At 42.2% G+C, this 18863-nt stretch overlaps 1 long non-coding RNA gene across 2 annotated transcripts in view; it reads right to left on the bottom strand.

The window, feature by feature from the left end:
• LOC131277367 (uncharacterized) overlaps positions 1 to 18863 on the bottom strand; it is a 75765-nt gene that overhangs the window by 40623 nt on the left and 16279 nt on the right. Inside the window, exon 3 of one of the 2 annotated variants that reach the window (XR_009184551.2) lies at positions 12820 to 17079. The exons of the other annotated variant lie outside the window; for it this stretch is intronic. This is a non-coding gene — a long non-coding RNA (uncharacterized lncRNA). Of the gene's footprint in view, positions 1 to 12819; positions 17080 to 18863 lie in introns of those variants that run through there. 2 annotated transcript variants of the gene reach the window in all.

The raw sequence follows: 18863 nt of genomic DNA, 5'->3' as shown, positions 1-18863 counted from the left end.
AGACATAAATATAAGAACCAAGACCATAAAGACTTTGGAAAGCAGTGTAGGGAAGCATCTACAGGACCTTGTAATAGGAAATGGCTTCATGGGCTTCACACCAAAAGCACGAGTAGCAAAAGAACAAATAGATCAATGGGACTTCCTCAAAATTAAAGCCTTCTGTACCTCAAAGGACTTTGTCAGGAAAGTGAAAGGAGAGCCTACATAATGGGAGAAAATATTTGGTAACCACATATCTGATAGCAAACTTAAATCTTGCATATAAAAAGAACTCCTATAGGGGTTGAATGGGACCTCATATTTTTTTAATGTAATTTTTAAAAATAAATAATTTTAAAAAAAAACTCCTATATCTTGAAAATAAAAAGACAAACAGCCCATTTTAAAAATGGGGAAAAGATTTAAAAAGACACTTCTCCAAAGAAGACATACAAATGGCTAAAACACACATGAAAAAATGCTCCAAATCTCTAGCTATTAGGGAAATGCAAATCAAAACTACAATGAGATACCATCTTACTCCCATAAGATTGGCAGCTATGAAAAAAACAGAAGACTACAAATGCTGGAGAGGATGTGGAGGAATGGGAACAGTCATCCACTGCTGGTGGGAATGCAGAAGGATCCAGACATTCTGGAGGACAGTTTGGCGGTTTCTCAAAAACCTAGGTATGGATTTGCCATATGACCAAGGAATTCCACAGCTGGGTATATACCCAGAAGAACTGAGAACAAGGACACAAACCAATATATGCACACCATGATCATAGCAGCATTGTTCACTATTGCCAAAAGCCAAATGCCCATCAACAGATGAATGGATAAATAAAATCTGGTATATACATACAAGGAATACTATTCAGCTTTAAGAATGAATACACTACAAACACATGTGATAACATGGATGAATCCTGAGAACCTTATGTTTAGTGAAGAAACCCATGCATTGAAGAACAAATACTACATGACTTCAATGACATGAAATATGTAAACAAAGCTGCCTCCGAGAGCTAGAGACTGGATGATAGGCTTACAGGAAATTGGGGGTAGAGGAAGGAAGTAAGCTGACACCTACATGGGTGAAATTTATAATAAACTGGAAGTATTTGTACAAGGAAGGGATAAAATGGGGGCATAGGGTTACTTTTGAGTGGGGTTTTGTGGGCTAGAGGGGGGCTAGGTATGGGAGAATGGGTAATATTGCCCAAGAAATTGAGGGGAGGCTGGGGGAACATATGAACATAGGAGATTGTCAGATATTTGGTTGAGAGTATAATGCTGAGAAAACTCTTTCAAAAATATAATAAGGAAGGTTACCTGTTTAAGATGTTTAAAGGATGGGAAACAGACTTTGGCCCAGTGGTTAGGGCGTCCGTCCACCATATGGGAGGTCCGCGGTTCAAACCCTGGGCCTCCTTGACCGGTGTGGAGCTGGCCATGCGCAGTGCTGATGCGCACAAGGAGTGCCGTGCCACGCAAGGGTGTCCCCCGCGTGGGGGAGCCCCACGCGCAAGGAGTGCGCCCGTGAGGAAAAGCCGCCCAGCGTGAAAAGAAAGAGCAGCCTGCCCAGGAATGGCGCCGCCCACACTTCCCATGCCGCTGACGACAACAGAAGCGGACAAAGAAACAAGACGCAGCAAATAGACACCAAGAACAGACAACCAGGGGAAGGGGGGAAATTAAATAAATAAAATAAATCTTTAAAAAAAAAAAAAAAAGATGTTTAAAGGAGATAATCTGATACAGGACAGGTTCCTAGGGAGTGTGTGAGTGCTCATTTTGCCATAGTGAGTTATATCATTGGATAGAGACCCATATAATGAGAGTGAAGGTATACCCACATCCTGGGGAGGACTGATGTTCTCAAATAGAGGGAATTGTATCTCTCGAGAGGAATGGTGGCAGTCGAGCATGTCAAGTCCTCAACATTGTTGCAAGTATCTCTGAACATGGCCCTTTAAGCAATGAAGATTGATGGTAACTGTGCGCCCTGAGGGGAGGGAGAAAGAAGTATTCAATAGACGGAATCAATGTAACTATGTGTGCAATAGAAGTGTTCACAAGATTATGGAAAGATGGATATAAGACATGTTAAATTACACCAAAAAATGTAGAGGGGCCGATAGGCTAAAATGCAATTCATAATGTAAAACATAAGATAATTAAAAATTTAGAAAATTGTATAGTCTAAAATATAAACCACAATGTAAACCCAAATGTTACCATGTTTGAAAGCTATTGTCTCAGTATCTGTACACCAGTTTCAGTAAATACAGTATGAATATGTAAAAAGATTATTGCTGTGGAAGGGAAAAGGTTTTATGTTGGATATGTTGGAGTACTGTATATTGTATATATGAACTACTGTGATCTAAAACTTTTGTGAAGATAAGCTTAATAATTAGGGGAAAAAAAGAAAAAGAAAGGATGTAGACACTAAGGAAAAGATGGAAGAAGTTGCCTTGCCAATTTGCATACAGGACAACACTTACTGCAGTGATGGAAGGCAAAACATCAAAAATAAAGCTTTTGCATTTTTTAATTTTTTGATACCCCAATTTATTTTTACCTTAATTTTTCTAAATTAATATGTACTTTATATCTAACCTTTAAACTCATCACTATATTCCATTTTACTATTAATGGAATGTGGCAATATATTATGCTTCATTTTTGAAAAAGTTTTGGATCACAGAGAGGTTCAACAATGGCAGGGGAGGAATACTGGTGTGGGATGTTATTGACAGGGGACATAGGTTGGCAGGGAGTTCTCCAGGACATATATCTAGGGTACATATAAATGTTTGGATATTTTCATAGTGGTTACAGTTTAAAATGACAACTGAGGAAGTGCTGAGTTCCAAGCCAGGGGAGCTCTATCACATTTCCTAAAGGAACGGCATTAATCCCCCAAGTGCAACAGCAAAGACCAAAAAAGAAGGATGGTCCAACAATGAGCCCTTAATACTAATGACTATGCATATGAGCCTGTGCACCTGAAATAAGAACTAGACGCAGAGCTGCAGGGTGCCTAAGAGTTACCTCCTGAGAACCTCTCTGTTGCTCAAATGTGGCCAGTCTCAAAGCCAAACTCAGCATGTAAATGCAGTGCCTTCCCCCCAGCATGGGACATGACTCCCAGGAATGAGCCTCCCTGGTGCTGAGGGATTACTACCAAGTACCAGCTGATGATGTAACTAGAAAATGACCTTGAATAAAAGGGTCAGCTCAGACCACAGAATATCTCAGCCTACATATAATATCAGGAGTTAAAAATGCTTTTTTGACCTTAAATAAAAGGGAAAATAGAAAGGACAAATGAGCTTATATGGCTATGGGTCTCCAAAAAAGAGTTGTGATGTTATCAGAGGGGTCACACCTATGTACACCTCAGCAGAGTCCCAGAGACAGATAAAGTAGATACAACCCCAGTATTGGTTCTTCTGAGGGCAACAGAGTCCCAAAGGTTCTATGGTCATGGCGGATGGAGTTCAGTGCCATGTCAGTTGGCCCTACTTTGGAGTTTGTGTTCTGGTGTGATGGAGCTGGACTCAGATGTGATCTTGCTTCACAAGCCTCTCTTGTTACTTTTACTGGACCTGTGGTTGGCACTGGGGTTTAGTGTGTACTCAGGGGTCTTGAATCTCTGGACTGCCCATGTGATAGCCAAGCCCTGAGCCTCAACAGACTTGCAACTCCTACACTCTGGTTTATTGGACTTACCCCACTCAGCTAACATGGAGGTGAAGAAGGTCAACCACCACACCAGGGAGCCAAGAGTGCCTTTAACTACATGCAGGAGAATTGCATCCATCATCCATGTGGAATTTAAGCCCCTTCTCAATACAGAGGGAGAGAGGACATAACCATTCCAGGGTCTGCAGGATGGAGGAATAGAGTATGGATTAGAGTGGACTTACTGATATTCTATTCATGAACTATTGTGATTAGTAATCAAAGATAATGTGGCACTGGTGTGGAGAAAGTGGTCATGGTGGCTGCTGGGGGTAGGGAGTGTGAGGAAGAGATGTGATGTGGGGCATTTTCAGGACTTGGAGTTGTCCTGGATGGTGCTGCAGTGACAGTTATCAGACATTGTATGTTCTCCCATGGCCCACTGGGTGGACTGTAGGAGAGTGTGGGCTATGGTGTGGACTACTGACCATGAGGTGCAGCGGTGCTCAGAGATGTATTCACCAAGTGCAATGAATGTCTCATAATGATGGAGGAGGTTGTTGTTATGGGGCGAGGAATGGGGTGAGGGGGATGGGGGGTATGTAGGGACCTCATATTTTTTTAATGTAATATTAAAAAAAGACAAAAAAATTTAAGTAAATATAAAAAAATAAAATAAAGTCAACTATATGCTTCACCAAAAAAAGAAAAAATAGCGATTTTCCAAAGAGTACCCCCACATCCAATGACTCTTGTGTCTAATAATTGCTCTCCCCATATCAATAATCACTAGATTGACTTAAAATAATTAAAATATACAGCACTGTGAAATGTAGTTTTGCCTATTTTGGAACTTTAAATCTGAGTTGTTGCCAGAGCTGTATTTTGTTTATTTTGCTTTCATACATTCTGCTGTACAATTACAGCACACTTTGTGTATCAAGTCTTCTGTTGATGGACATTTGCCTTGTTTTTGTTTCTGACCACTGCCAATAAGTCTGCAATAAACATTGTGATCCATGTCACACACACAAAAAAACTTATGAGATACAGCAAAGGCAGTCTTGAGAGGGAAACTTATAACCCTAAATGCCCATATTAAAAGTGAAAAAAGAGCTAAATGCAAAGATTTAACTGAGCAACAAGACAAACTAGAAAAAGAACAACAAACCAATCCTCAAAGCAAGCAGAAGAAATAACAAAGAGTGAAGTAGAAATAAATGAAATTGAAAAGAAAAAAGAACTTTAGAGAAAATCAAAATCAAAAGCTGGTTCTTTGAGAAGATAGGTAAAATTTACAAACCCCTACTAAGATTAACAGAGAAAAGAGAAGAGGCAAATAAATACAATCTGAAAAAAAGGGAAGAACTATGACTGACCCCACAGAAATAAAAAGGATCCTAAGAGGATATTATGAGAAACTGTATGTCAACAAACTAGACAACCTAGATGAAATGGGCAGATTCCTAGAAATGCACAAACAACTTACAATGACACTATAAGAAATGCAAGAACTTAACAAACCACTCACACTTAAAGACATTGAATCCATCATTAAAAACTTCCCATCAAAAAAAAGTCCAGGACCAGATGGCTTTACAGGTGAATTCTACCAAACATTTCAAAAAGAATTAACACCAATCCTGTTCAAATTCTTTCAAAAAATTCAAGAGGGAAAATTACCCAACACTTTTTATGAAACCAACATCACTGTAAAATCAAAGCCAAATAGAGACACCACAAGGAAAGAAAATTATAGACCAATTTCTCTATTAAACATAGATGCAAGAATCCTCAACAAAGTTTTGTAAATAGAATTCAGGAGCATCTCAATAGACTTGTACATTACAACCAAGTGGGATTTATTCCTGGTAGGCAAGGCTCATTCAACATAAGAAAATCAACCACATTACCAAACTGAAAGGAAAAAACACATGATCATCTAAATCAAAAAAAAATCATAAAAAATCGGAAAAAGCATCTGACAAAATCTGGCATCCTTTCTTGATAAAAACATTTCAAAAGATATGAATAGGAGGAAAATTCCTCAATATGATAAAAAGTATATATGAAAACCACACAACCAACATCTTAGTGGGGAAAGGTTGAAGGCTTTCCCTCTAAGATCAGGAACAAGACAAGATGCCCACTAGCAACCTTGGTATTTAACATTGTACTAGCTCTGGCTAGAGCAAGAAAAGAAAATAAATGCATCCAAATAGGAAAAAGAGGAAGGAAAGCTCTATTTGTGGATGACATGATCCTATTTTTAGAAAATTCAGAAATGTCTACAAAACAAAGCTACTTGAGCTAAAGAGTTCAGCAAAGTGGCAGGATACAAGATCAATATGCAGAAATCTGTAATGTTTTTGTACATTAGTTACTGCATAATCTGAAGAGGAAATTGGGGGGAAATTCCACTAACAATAGCAACAAAATGACTAAAACACCTAGAAATCTATTTAACCAAAGAAGTACAGGACCTATAAGCAGAAAACTACAAAACAACACTAAAAGAAATGTTAGAAAGACTTAAATGGAAAGATATTCCATGTTCATGGATTGGAAGACTATTATGAAGATGTCAATCCTAACCCAACTGATTTAAAGATCCAATGCAATACCAATCAAAATTCCAACAGCTTATTTGACATTAATAGAAAAGGCAATTACCAAATACACTTGGAAGGGAAAGTACCCCTGAATAGCCAAAAGTATTCTAAAAAAGTATAGTATACTATACTATACTATACTATAGCATAATATAGGAGGAATTTCACTGTCTGATCTTCAAACATATTACAAAGCTACACTGGTCAAAACAACATGGTACTGGCATAAAGAGAGACACATTGAACAGTGGAATAGAATTGAAAGTCTAGAAATAAACCCTTACCTCTATGGTCAACTAGTTTTTGACATATCTACTAAGTCCATGTTAACAGGAAAAAACAGTTTCTTCAACAAATTGTACAGGGAGAGCTGCATATCTATAACCAAAAGAATGAAAGGGGACCCGTATCTCATTCCCTATACAAGAAGCAACTCAAAATGGATCAAAGACCTAAATATAAAAGGCAGGGCCATAAAACAACAGAAGAAAATGTAGGGAAATATCTTAAAGACTTCATGGTACATGGTGATTTCTTGGACCTTACACCCAAAGTACACACAACAAAAGAAAAAACAGATAATTCAGAACTACTGAAAATTAAATACTTTTGCTTCTCACAAGACTTTGTCAAAAGGGTGAAAAGGCAGCCAACTCAATGGGAGAAAATAATCAGAAATCACATATTTGATAAGGGTATAATATCCATGATATATAAAGAGATGTTACAACTCAACAATATAAAGACAAATGACCCAATTAAAAATGGGCCAAAGACATGAATAGACATTTGTTCAAAGAAGAAATACAAGTGGCAAAAAACATATGAAAAAGTATTCAATGTCAGAGAACTAAATGTTGGAAAGAATGTGGATAGGAACACTTATTCACTGTTGTTGGTAATGCAGAATGTAGAGCCACTGTGGAGTTCAGCAGTTCCTAAAGAAGTTGAATATAGATTTCCCACATGACCTGGCAATACCACTATGGGGTATATACACAGAAGAACTGAGAGCTGTGAGAGCAGTGACATGAAGAGACATCTGCACATCTATGTTCATAGTGGCATTATTCACAATTGCCAGAAGCTGGAAACAACCAAGGTGTCCATCAACTGATAAATGGATAATTGAACTGTGGTATATTCACATAATGGAACATTATGCATCTGTAAGAAGAAATGAAGTCATAACATTGACAAAATTGATGAACCTGGAGGACAGCACGTTGAGTGAAGCAAGCCAGACAGAAAAGACAAATACAGGAAAATTGCATTACAATGAACTAAAGTATTATGTAATATAGTGTATGATTCCATTTATATAAAATGTAAATAGAAATCAATTTGTAGATGAAAGAAAAAAATATTTGTGCAAAATAAGCCAGAAAGGGGAGCTGTGGACAACAAAGAAAGCACAGGAAGATTGAGGGGTGGTGGATTTTATTTGTTTTTTATTATTATCCCTGAGATAATGAAACTGCTCTAATGATGGCTATAGTGTCTGGATATCTCCAGAACCCTCAGGAGCCCTGAAATTTGGGATAGTACCTACTTTGGCAGTCAATAAGATCCTGCTGAGATGTGCAGAAACTCACTTTGAAGTTTCTTAGCTTTATAAACTCTTTTGTCTTGACCTTTCCCCACTTTTGGTCAAGGGCTTTTCCCAGTTGCATTGCTAGTTGGTGCTTCATAATAATCCCTTGGTGCCAGACAGGCTCATCCCCAGGATTCATGTCCTACACTGGGGGAAAATAATGTATTTATACACTGTTTGGCTTAGAGAGAGGCCACATTTGATCAAAAAGGAAGCTCCCAGAAGGCAACTCTTAGCACCCTATAGTACAAGGCTAGGTTTCAACTTAAGAGTAAAGGTTCTTATAGTCATCAATATCAAAGACCCATAAGTAGGCCATCCTCTTTCACTAGTCATTGCCCCTGTATTTGGGGGATTCTTGCTGACCTATTAGAGAAAGAATGTGGCAGAGCTCCCCAGGATGGGACTTGGATATTTCTTCAATTATATGAGTCTCCACCCACCACGGCAATGCCCCATGAACATCTGAACACATTTATATGCCTTTTATGTATGCCCAGGTGAGCCTCCTCCTATTTATTCCCCATCACTGACACCCCATACAAGTGATCACCCCCTGCCACAGATAGAAAACCACAATTGCTGGACAGGATGTAGAGAGAAATGAACAGTTGGTTATTCACTGTTGGTGGGAATGCAGAATGGTACAGCCCCTATGGAGGACCATTTGGCGGTTCCTAAAGAAGTTGAATATAAACTTGCTACATGACCCTGCAATATCACTACTAGGTATGTATCCAGAAAAAACTAAAAGCACTAACACCAACAGACATCTGTACACCAAAGTTCACTACAGCAGTATTCGCGATTCCAAAAGTTGGAAAAAACCCAAGCATCCATCAACTGATGAATGGGTAAATAAATTGTGGTATATTCACATAATGGAATATTACATAGCTGTAAGAAGTGAAACCATAAAGCATATGACAAGCATGAATCTAGAGGACATTACGTTGAGTGAAGCAAGCCAGACACAAAAGGACAAATACTGTATGATTGTGTGACTATGAACCAAATATATTGTGTAACATATTGTTTGATTCAAAAAAATTAATATGCATCGAGTACATCTATTTGAGAAATGGTATCTTTATCCAACAGTGTTTTCCTTTTCTTTTTAAATTATTGTTTACATATTCAATTATTAAAATGTATAAAATAAAGTTTAAAAAAAAGTGAGGTTACACTGAAGAGTTGAAAAATCAGAGACTTTAAAATGTGATCCCAGTACTGATAATGTTACAGCACAGATGTATCATATATTGAAAATATTGTATTAAAAGAACTTAGTCACACACAAAAAAGTGATCCTTTACTCAAGAAAAATAAATACCAAAAAAAGAGATATAGAAAACAAGCTTTTTTTAGCATAATAAAATCATGTGTGAAATATATGAATATGGATAAAGTTGCATATATGCCTGTTTTCTCTGAAATTGAACAAATGTATGTTAACAAAAGATGGTAACAATATCACTTATGCTAAGTGAAGAAGCCTGACACAAAATACTACAAATTGTGTGATCCCATTTATATAAAAGGTAAATGTAAATCAATTTATAAAGTTGAAGTTCATTAGTAGTTATGTAGGGCTGGGGAGGACTGCTAAAGGTTGTGCGTTTTTTCTAGAGTACTGAAAATGTTCTAAAATTTTTGATGGTGAGAAATGCATAATATTGTGATAATACTAAAAGCCACTGATTATACACTTCAGATAGATTGTATGGTATATGAATATATCTCAGTAAAACTTAAGTAAATAATTGTGTAAGAACAGCAAAAAATAGCAGCGGTTCAGCAGGGGAAACAAAGAGATCAAGGGGTGAGGAATTTCCTTATTAATTTTTATTTATTATTCAAATAATGAAAATGTTCTAATGATGGTTGAGGTAATGAATACACAACTATGTGATTATACCAAATACCACTGGTTGTGCACTTTTTTTGGTTGTACACTTTAAATGAATTGTTTTATTAATGTATACCAATAAAGTTGATTTGTTAAAAACATATAAGCATGTATCAATAAAATTAGTTTTAAAAAAAAGAAAAATTCTTCTAATCCTCATCCAAAGATTTCATTGTTAAGGTTTTAGTATAAAACCTCCCCAGATTTTTCCACTGAGCAACATTGTATTCCTCCTCGTCACACTTAGGATCGGCTGAGTGACAGTGCGTTAGGAGAATGGCACAGTCATCTGTGCCCAGCAGCTCTGCCTGGCTTTCCCCCTTCCAGGGTGGCAATCGTGTGAAAACCACCTTCAGAAGCTCAGGGGGAAGCGCAGGGGTCAAAAGAAGGGGGTGGGGGTGAGGAGGTCCAGCACATCTGGCTTAACTAGAGCAGCTGCTCCACAGCTCTGAACTGCTTTCCTGGAATGGAACCAACTCTTCTAAGAGGCTGAGAACAGTAAGCGCAGAGGCTTCCTCTGCAGCCGGCTCCTTTAAGGTCAGCTGGGTGACGGCTCTTGGCAGACACAGCAGGGCTAGAATGGTGTCCCCAAGGCACCTGGGTCACCCCCTCTGCCAAGCAGAGGTGCCCTGGAGCTCCTGAAATGCTCAGCACAGCCCTGGGCTCCCTCAGCAGCCCCTAGTAGGTGCCCTTTCCCACTCTGTGCAGTGCACCCTAGCAGGCACCCAAATCCGGTGGCCCCTGTTCGCCAGCCAACCTCCTCCGGCCCTCGCAAGCTAGCATCTTAGCAAGACACACAAACCATTTCCACCCAGCATTACTCCAACAAATCAAAGTTTTAAGAAAAGCTTTAACCACTACCAAAAGGAAAAGCCTCCCTGGGGCCATGGGGAGCTCTGAGGAAGGTCCTGGCTCAGGCTGTCCCAGGGAGTCCAGTGCCGCACAGCCAGGAGGGGTGCGATGGGAGCCGGCTCCTAGACCACAGACCTCGCCTGCCGCGTATACTCCCGGAAAGCAGAAAGGAGTAAAATGGGAGGAAGAGAGAAAATGAAAGTCTCAAGTGGCTCACCAGGGCTTGGATCCAAAGAATGCAAAAGCCCATGATGAGGAAGAGCGCCTCCCGAAGACCTCTGGGTTGGATACACACTTTTAGTTGTAAACTGTTGAGGTCCCTGCAAAACTCCCGGGCTGGGCAGAAACCTGCCCCCAGGCCCCTCACAGGAGAGGGCCCCATTCCTTGTGCTCCCTGAGAGCACACACCGGGTGTCAGTTCTGCTCCCCGCCCCCCCGGGCCTTCCCAGGGCCCCTCCCCAGGGAGCAGATCAGTTCCCCTGTAAAAGTCACGCTGTGGACAGGCACCAGCTGGCCCTATCCAGGGGAGAAGAAGAAAGAGTAGCAGCCTGGGCCTGGAGGCAAATGTGAAGTGGAGGGCCTGGGAAGGGAGAGCTGAAAGGGGAGGCCCCCAGGAACCTGGGAGGGTAGGCAGGGAGGGCAGGGGGCAGGGCTGCAGGTTGGACAACGGGGAAACAGGGGGCATGTGGGGAGGGAGGGGGGCTGTGGGCAGAGGAGGGGCCATGGGGGGAAGAGGGATGGGGAGGAAAGGGACTGAGGAGGGGGAGGAAAGGCACGGAGGAGGGGGAGGGGCCATGGGGGAGGGACCAAGGAGGGAAGGAGGGACTGTGGGGGGAGGGACCCTGCGGCAAAGGATGGGGGAGGAGGGACAGTGGGGGCGTAAATTGTAAAGAAGAGGAGGAAACGTGTTGGGGGGATAGTGGGGGGTGGGAAGGGACCAAGACTGGGGACAGGTCAGTTTGGGGGGAGGAGGAACCGTGGAGGTAGGGGTACTGGGGGAGGAGGGGCCATGCGGGGGAGGAGGGACTATGCGGAGGAGGAGGGACGGTGGCAGGAAGGGACTACGGAGGGCAGAGAGCCCCTGAGGGGAGGAACAGTGGGGGGGAAGGACCATGGGGGCAGAGGGCCCCTGGGGAGGAATGGTGGGGGGGAGGGACCATGGGGGTAGGGAAAGTAGGGAAGGAGGGTCCGTGGGGGGAGTGTGGGCCGCGGGACTCTTATTCTGACTCGGCCCCCCACCCAGGCCCACCGCGCTGGGCCTGGACCACCGAAAGGCCACCGCCCGGCCCGCGCCGCCCGCGGAAGCAGCCGCCACACGGCCCGCCCGTCTGGTCCCCGCCGGCCCCGAAGGACCCCGCCCCCCGCAGGTGAGGCAGCAGGACCTCCGTGGGCGCGGGACGGCGCCCCTCACGCGGCAAGGGGGCTCGCTCGCCCTCGTCTGCGCCTACGGTCCCCGTCCTGCGCCCGCCCGACGCCACGTGGGGCCCAGACTTACCGCTGCGCGGGCGGGACACAGGGTTCTCGAGGGCGGGCGAGCGCTCCCCGCAGCGCCCCGTGCGCCCCGACACCGCGTCCCTCCTGCCCTCGGGCTCGCAGGGGTGCCGCGGGAGCGCGCAGCAGGTCCGCGGGGCGCGCGCCCAACCGCCGCCAGCTGTTAAAGGGGCCGCCCGGCGCGGGGGCGGGCGGGACTCGAGGGCCTGAGAGCCCGAGGGCCAATCAGGTCTAGACCGGTTCCCCGACTCCGCCCCCGAGGGGGCGTGGCCATCTCCCTGAAGGACAGCGCCCAGCAGCCAATGGTCGCGCGGTCCGGCTGGCGCTAAGGAGGGCGAGCTCCCCCTACGCCGTGAGGGCGGCTCCTGACTGGTGGGCAGGGGATCCCCGCCGGTGGGGGTGTCCCCACCCACAGTGCACCAGAGGCGGCCTGGGCCCGGGCGTGGGTCACCGAGGCCGGCTGCTTGGAGCTGCTGGAAGCGCGGTGTGAGGGGCCTCTGGCCCGGCACAGCCGAGCCCGGCCGGAGCGAGGCTGTCGTCCCTGCTCCTTTCTCCCGGAGCTGGGGGCTGGCTCCTCTGAGGAGCCTGAGGAGTGCTGGCCCCTGGCCTGCGTTCTGGGGAGAATTTATTTCCCAAATTTATTTTATTCGTACATGTTAATAAATCATACAATACATCCAAAGAATACAAGCAACGGTATTTGGTATATCGGAGTTGTGCGGGCATCACTTCATCATTAGGAGTGTGTTATCATTATTTCAATAATAAAAATAAGCAAAAAACAGACTTCTTCATCCCTCACTCTCTCTGTTCCCCTGCCTTACAGAGCTGCTATTTCTGGCCATTCTAGCACAATTATTTATTTATTTAGTCGTTTTATTCAGACATGTTCACATACCATAACATCTAAACATCTAAAGTGTATAGTCAGTGGCTTTTAGTATAATTCCAATGTTGTGCATTCATCATCACAAAAACTTTTAGAATTATTTCATTACTCCACACCCCTTAGCATGCCTTCCCTAGCCATCCATAACCACTAATCAAAGGTCATCTTTATAAATTGATTTATATTTACATTTTTTATCAATGGAATCATGAAGTATCTTTTTAACTTTATTTTGTACATTTAATAATTGAAAATATAAATAGTTAATTACAAGAAAACACAGCTGAATAAAAGCATACATTTCTCAAATGTACTGAATACATATAAATTTTTTTCAAATCATATAATATGTTACACAATATATTTGGTTCATAGTAATGCAATCATACAGTATTTGTCCTTTTGTGTCTGGCATGCTACACTCAACATGTCCTCCAGGTTCCTCCATGCTGTCAAATATTTTATAACTTCATTTCTCCTTGCAGCTGCATAATATTCCATCGTGTGTATATACCACAGTTTCCTTATCCATTCATGGGTAGGTAGATACTGGGTTTGTTTCCAACTTTTGGCAAGTTTGGATAATGCCTCTATGAATATAGGTGTGCAGATGTCTGTTCACATCACTGCCCGCAGTCCTTCTTGGTACTTTCTTTAAGCATGCACATACCCGCTGTATTAGTCAGCCAAAGAGGTGAATATCTGGGGCTTCTCCTGGCTTCCAGAGGAAATCTCGTTCTGAATGGGAGTTTCTAGCAAGGGTCTTCCAGCAGCCATTTTGGGGGCACCGAAGGACACGTGTTTAATGGTGGCAGCTTCCTGCCAGGTTCCAGATCCACTATCAATTCCCTGTTTTACTAGACTGCCTCAGATTGTCACATGTGCAGCCTTAAAGCCAAGGAGCCATAAGCCATACTGAAGCCCTAACTCAGAGGGAACCAACTGTGTTTCAGAAGCAGTGCTGGTTAGCATAGATTTTGGATAAAGAGTGTTACATGGTAAAATGACTATGTGAACAGAGAAGAAAGGAGAAGAAGTTTTGACCTACTTCCCCATATTCATTGTCACATGACAGAACACACCCGTGTTCAGTATATCGTAGCAGTGTTTTCAGACTCAGGTCAGGTCATCTTCAACATTATTCAATTATTCTATGTTAGTGAGATTTCCCTAATTCCACAGAAATCTGAAACATTTTTTATGCACAGGGACTATTTTTATCATTTTTTTTTAGTGTTTAAAGAAGCTTTAGATTACATAAATGTTACATAAAAATATAAGAAATTCCAATATGCCCTACTCTGTTCACCTCCCATATTTTCCCACATTAACAGCATCCTTCACTAGTGTGGTACATTTGTTAAAGTTGATGAACCCATACTGAAGAATTGCTGCTAACCATGCGCTAAAGTTTACAACATAGGTTACACTTTGTCCTGCATAATTTTGTAGATTATGACAAAATATACAATGGCCTGTATTCATCACTGCAATGCCATGTAGGACAATACCGATGTCCCCAAAATGCCCCCAAATTCCACCTATTCTTCCCTCTCCCCTCTTCAGAACCTTTGGTGGCCACTGCCTTTACATCAATGAAAAGAGCTCTTCAACTGCTAGAATAATAAGTCTTAGTAGAATAATAATGAGTCAATTTTAGTCCATTGTTCATTCAATACCAATCAAAATTCCAACAGCCTATTTTACAGAACTAGAAAAGGTAATTACCTAATTCAATTGGAAGGGAAAGTATATGTGAGAAACCAAAAGCATTCTAAAAAAGAAGAGAGACAGGGAGGAATTATTCTGCCTGACCTTGAAACATTACAAAGCTACAGTTGTCAAACAGCATGATACTGGCATACAGGTAGACACATCAATCAGTGGAATAGAACTGAAAGTCTAGAAATAAACCATCATCTCTATGGCCAAATGGTTTTTGACAAACCTACCAAATCCATGTTAATGATACAAAACAGTCTCAGCAACAAATGGTGCTGGGAGAACTGGAAATCTATAACCAAAAGAATGAAAGAGGACCCCTATCTCACTCCCCATACAAGAATCAACTCAAAATGGATTGAAGACCTAAATATAAAAGACAGGGCAATAAGACTACTAGAAGAAAATGTAAGGAAACATCTTCAAGACCTAGTGATCAGTGGTGGTTTCTTGGACCTTACATCCAAAGCACACACAACAAAAGAAATCATAGATAAATAGGACCTCCTCAACATTAAACACTTTTGCACCTCAAAGAACTTTGTCAAAAGGCTGAAAAGGCAGCCGACTTAATGGGAGAAAATATTTGGAAATCATTTGTCTGATAAGGGTTTAATCTCCAGGATATATAGAGATGTTACAACTCAACAATAAAAAGACAAATGACCCAATTAAAAAGTGGGCAAAAGATTTGAATTGACATGTGTCCAAAGAGGAAATACAAATGGCAAAACAAAAACAAAAAAAAACAAAAAAAACAAAAAGAAAAAATGCTCAACATCACTAATAATTAGGAAAATGCAAATCAAAACTACAATAAGGTATCATTTCACACCTATCAGAATGATCAGTATTAAAAAGACAGAGAACTAAAGTCATGGAGAGGATGTGGAGAGATAGGAAAACTTATTCATCAGTGGGAATACAGAGTGGTACAGTCACTGTAGATGACTGCTTGGCAGTTCCTAAAGAAGTTGAATATAGGGAAGCAGACTTGGCCCAATGGATAGGGCATCCACCTACAACATGGGAGGTCAGCGGTTCAAACCTTGGGCCTCCTTGATCTATGTGGAGCTGGCCCACGTGCAGTGCTCATACATGCAAGGAGTGTCCTGCCATGCAGGGGTGCCCCCCCCCCGCATAGGGGAGCCCCATGCACAAGGAGTGCACCCTATGTGCAAGGAGTGCACCCCATAAGGAGAGTCACCCAGCACAAAAGAAAGTACAGCCTGCTCAGAAATGGCACCACACACACATGGAGAACTGATGCAGCAAGATGACACAACAAAAAGAGACACAGATTCCCATGCCACTGACAACAACAGAAGCTGACAAAGAAAAACATGCAACAAATAGACACAGAGAACAGACAACTGGGGGGGGAAGGGGAGAGAAACAAATTTTAAAAAAAGAAAACATCAAATGGACTATTATTCCATCATAAAAAGAAAAAGAAGTCCTGATTCATGTGACAGCAGAGAGAACCTTGAAGACAGCTTGTTGAGAGAATTAAGCCAGAAACAGGTGGACAAATCTTATATCATCTCACTAATATGAAATAATTAGAATAAGGGAACACAGAATGGGGAATCCTTTATTTCATTCATGATGGTTCTATAAACCCACAACTTGTGAAAAATTCAGGATCTATCAATTACTGAATTCCTAAATAACTTCCACAGTTTTAGGTATCTGTAACAAAGGCACAGCACTTTCTGGTATCAAATATGCCAAGGCTGATACTATAAATACTTCAAAGTCGGTTGTTTTAAGGATTGGAAACTTATTGCCTCAGGTTTGGAAGCTAGAATTCCAAAATAAAGATCTCAACAGAACACACCTTCTCCCTGACATTGCAATATTCCACTGCTGCTTGCTGTGGACATGGGGTTCCTTATCTGGAATCTCTGTCTCTATCACATGGTTCCACCTTTTCTCTTTTGTGACTACTGGCTTCCCTGATTTGGGGCTTTTACTGATTTTGTGTGTCTGAGTTTCCTTTGCTTGTAAGGACTCCAGTCTTATGGCTTAGGGGCCAGCCTGACTCCATTTTGCCACATCTAAAGAGGAATCTTCAAATGAATCATGATGAATACCTACCTTAACCTTTAAAAAAAAAGTGCCCTTATGTTCCAACTCACAGGTAGGCCATCAACAGCTTATGTGAGTGCACAAATGAACAATCGTTGGGAATAATGTAATGCGCCAGCACCTTTTAAATAAAGGTCTCAGAATTTGTAGGAATTTGTAGCTTGCAGAATCATAGACTGTTTTATCTTTCCTGGGTAAAAGGCTTCTTCTGCTGGTGACTGGAGAGTAGTTTTGAAGGACTCTGAAGAAAGACAAAAGGGCAGGTGTAAAATTTTAAACTGACCCTTTACAAGCTGGAATGCTCTCAGCTATGTATTGGTTTGGTAGTAAGGTGTTGCTGTTAGCAAAAAGAATGGGGATGAGGGGCCCAGGTGGACCACACATCCTTCAGTAAATTTGCTTTGTTAAGCCAGTGGCCTTTTAAAGGTAAATTGAACCCAGCACTGGCAAAGTTGAACCAAACTATCATGCAAAATATTGTACAAACAAATGTTATCATCTTATTGCTGGGAGTGTGTCACCTAAGGTCAGGGATGGAAGCCAGTGGTTTTATTCTTGCCTTTTGGGAAGGTACTGTTTTGTTGTAGAGCTTGCCTTTCATCTGGGAGAACTTCTAGGCCCAGCTCCTTAGATACAGCCTGACTCTGCCAGTTGTCTAATCTCTAGAACTTTAAAAGTGAGCTGTTATTCATGGGTGAGAGAAGAGAAGGAACCTGTATGAGGATATGGTGGCACGCAACAGTTTTCCATGTACTTGTCCTTTCAGCCTTGATAAAAATCAGGGGCTTTAGGGGACACCCCACCCCCATCCCCACCCCCAGGAAAACAACAAGAAATTGGATTCTAAATTTAAACTGGAAAAGAAAACAAGAAGTTGCTATAAAATAGTTCTATGGTGTTATATATTTCAGAATTCCAACAAGAAATATGAATATTTCTCATTCTAATCCTGTGATTTTTGAGAAAACTCATGTTTTAAAATTTGAATTTTTAAAAGATTTTTTTGCACATATGACTTGTGGCCTATTACAACCAGTTGATCCTTGTTCAAAATGTGTTCCATAGACCAGAAGCCTGACCAAGTTCTGAGAGATTGTAGAAACACCTCACCCCAGACTTTTGAATTATAATAGGAAGTTTCCCCAGGTGATGTGCTGCAACCTGTGTGGGTGAACTGAGAATCTGAGGGGAGGTGACAGGAGCTGAAGAAAGATACATAGAGACAAAGACAAGATTAGAGGGGACCAGGAGCAACAGGGCTAGCTGATGGCAAAGCCAAGGCCCTGAGCTGGCACCACAAGCTTTATTTAAAGCAGTTAAGGGAAGCAGACTTGGCCCAGTGGTTAGGGCATCTGTCTACCACATGGGAGGTCCGTGGTTCAAACTATGGGCCTCCTTGACCCACGTGGAGCTGGCCCACGTACAGTGGTGATGCACACAAGGAATGCCATGCCACACGGGTGTCCCCGTGTAGGGGAGCCCCACATGCAAGGAGTGCACCCTGTAAGGAGAGCTGCCCAGTGTGAAAGAAAGTTCAGCCTGCCCAGGAATTACACTGCACACAGGGAGAGTGGACACAACAAGATGACACAATAAAAAGAAACACAGATTCCCATGCCACTGACAACAACAGAAGCAGACAAAGAAGAACATGAGGCAAATAGACACAGAGAACAGACAACTGGGGTGGGGGAGGAAGGGGAGAGAAAAAAATAAAATAAATAAATCTTTAAAAAAATAATAAAGCAGTTAACTAGGTCATTGTTCTCGGAGCAGGGGCTATCAGGCACGAAGTTCTATGAGGAGGATGCTCTTAGAGTTCCTTCTTGTCAGAACACCAGTTCCTTTCTGCTTACTTGCAGATACAGACATGTTTGACCACACCACCACCTCTCTGCACACATTGATCCTCCCTCACAACGTGGCTTGAACCCCGCACATTACTTCAGGGATCCCTACATGATTCACATGCATATTAAAATTTGAGAAGTACAGTCCTCTATGTTTTTGTGCTAAAAATCTCAC

This window comes from Dasypus novemcinctus, assembly GCF_030445035.2.
Source record: "Dasypus novemcinctus isolate mDasNov1 chromosome 11 unlocalized genomic scaffold, mDasNov1.1.hap2 SUPER_11_unloc_1, whole genome shotgun sequence".
Taxonomy (NCBI): Eukaryota; Metazoa; Chordata; class Mammalia; order Cingulata; family Dasypodidae; genus Dasypus; species Dasypus novemcinctus.
Note: the sequence above shows the minus strand (reverse complement) of the source record. Positions and strands in the feature narration are given on the sequence as shown.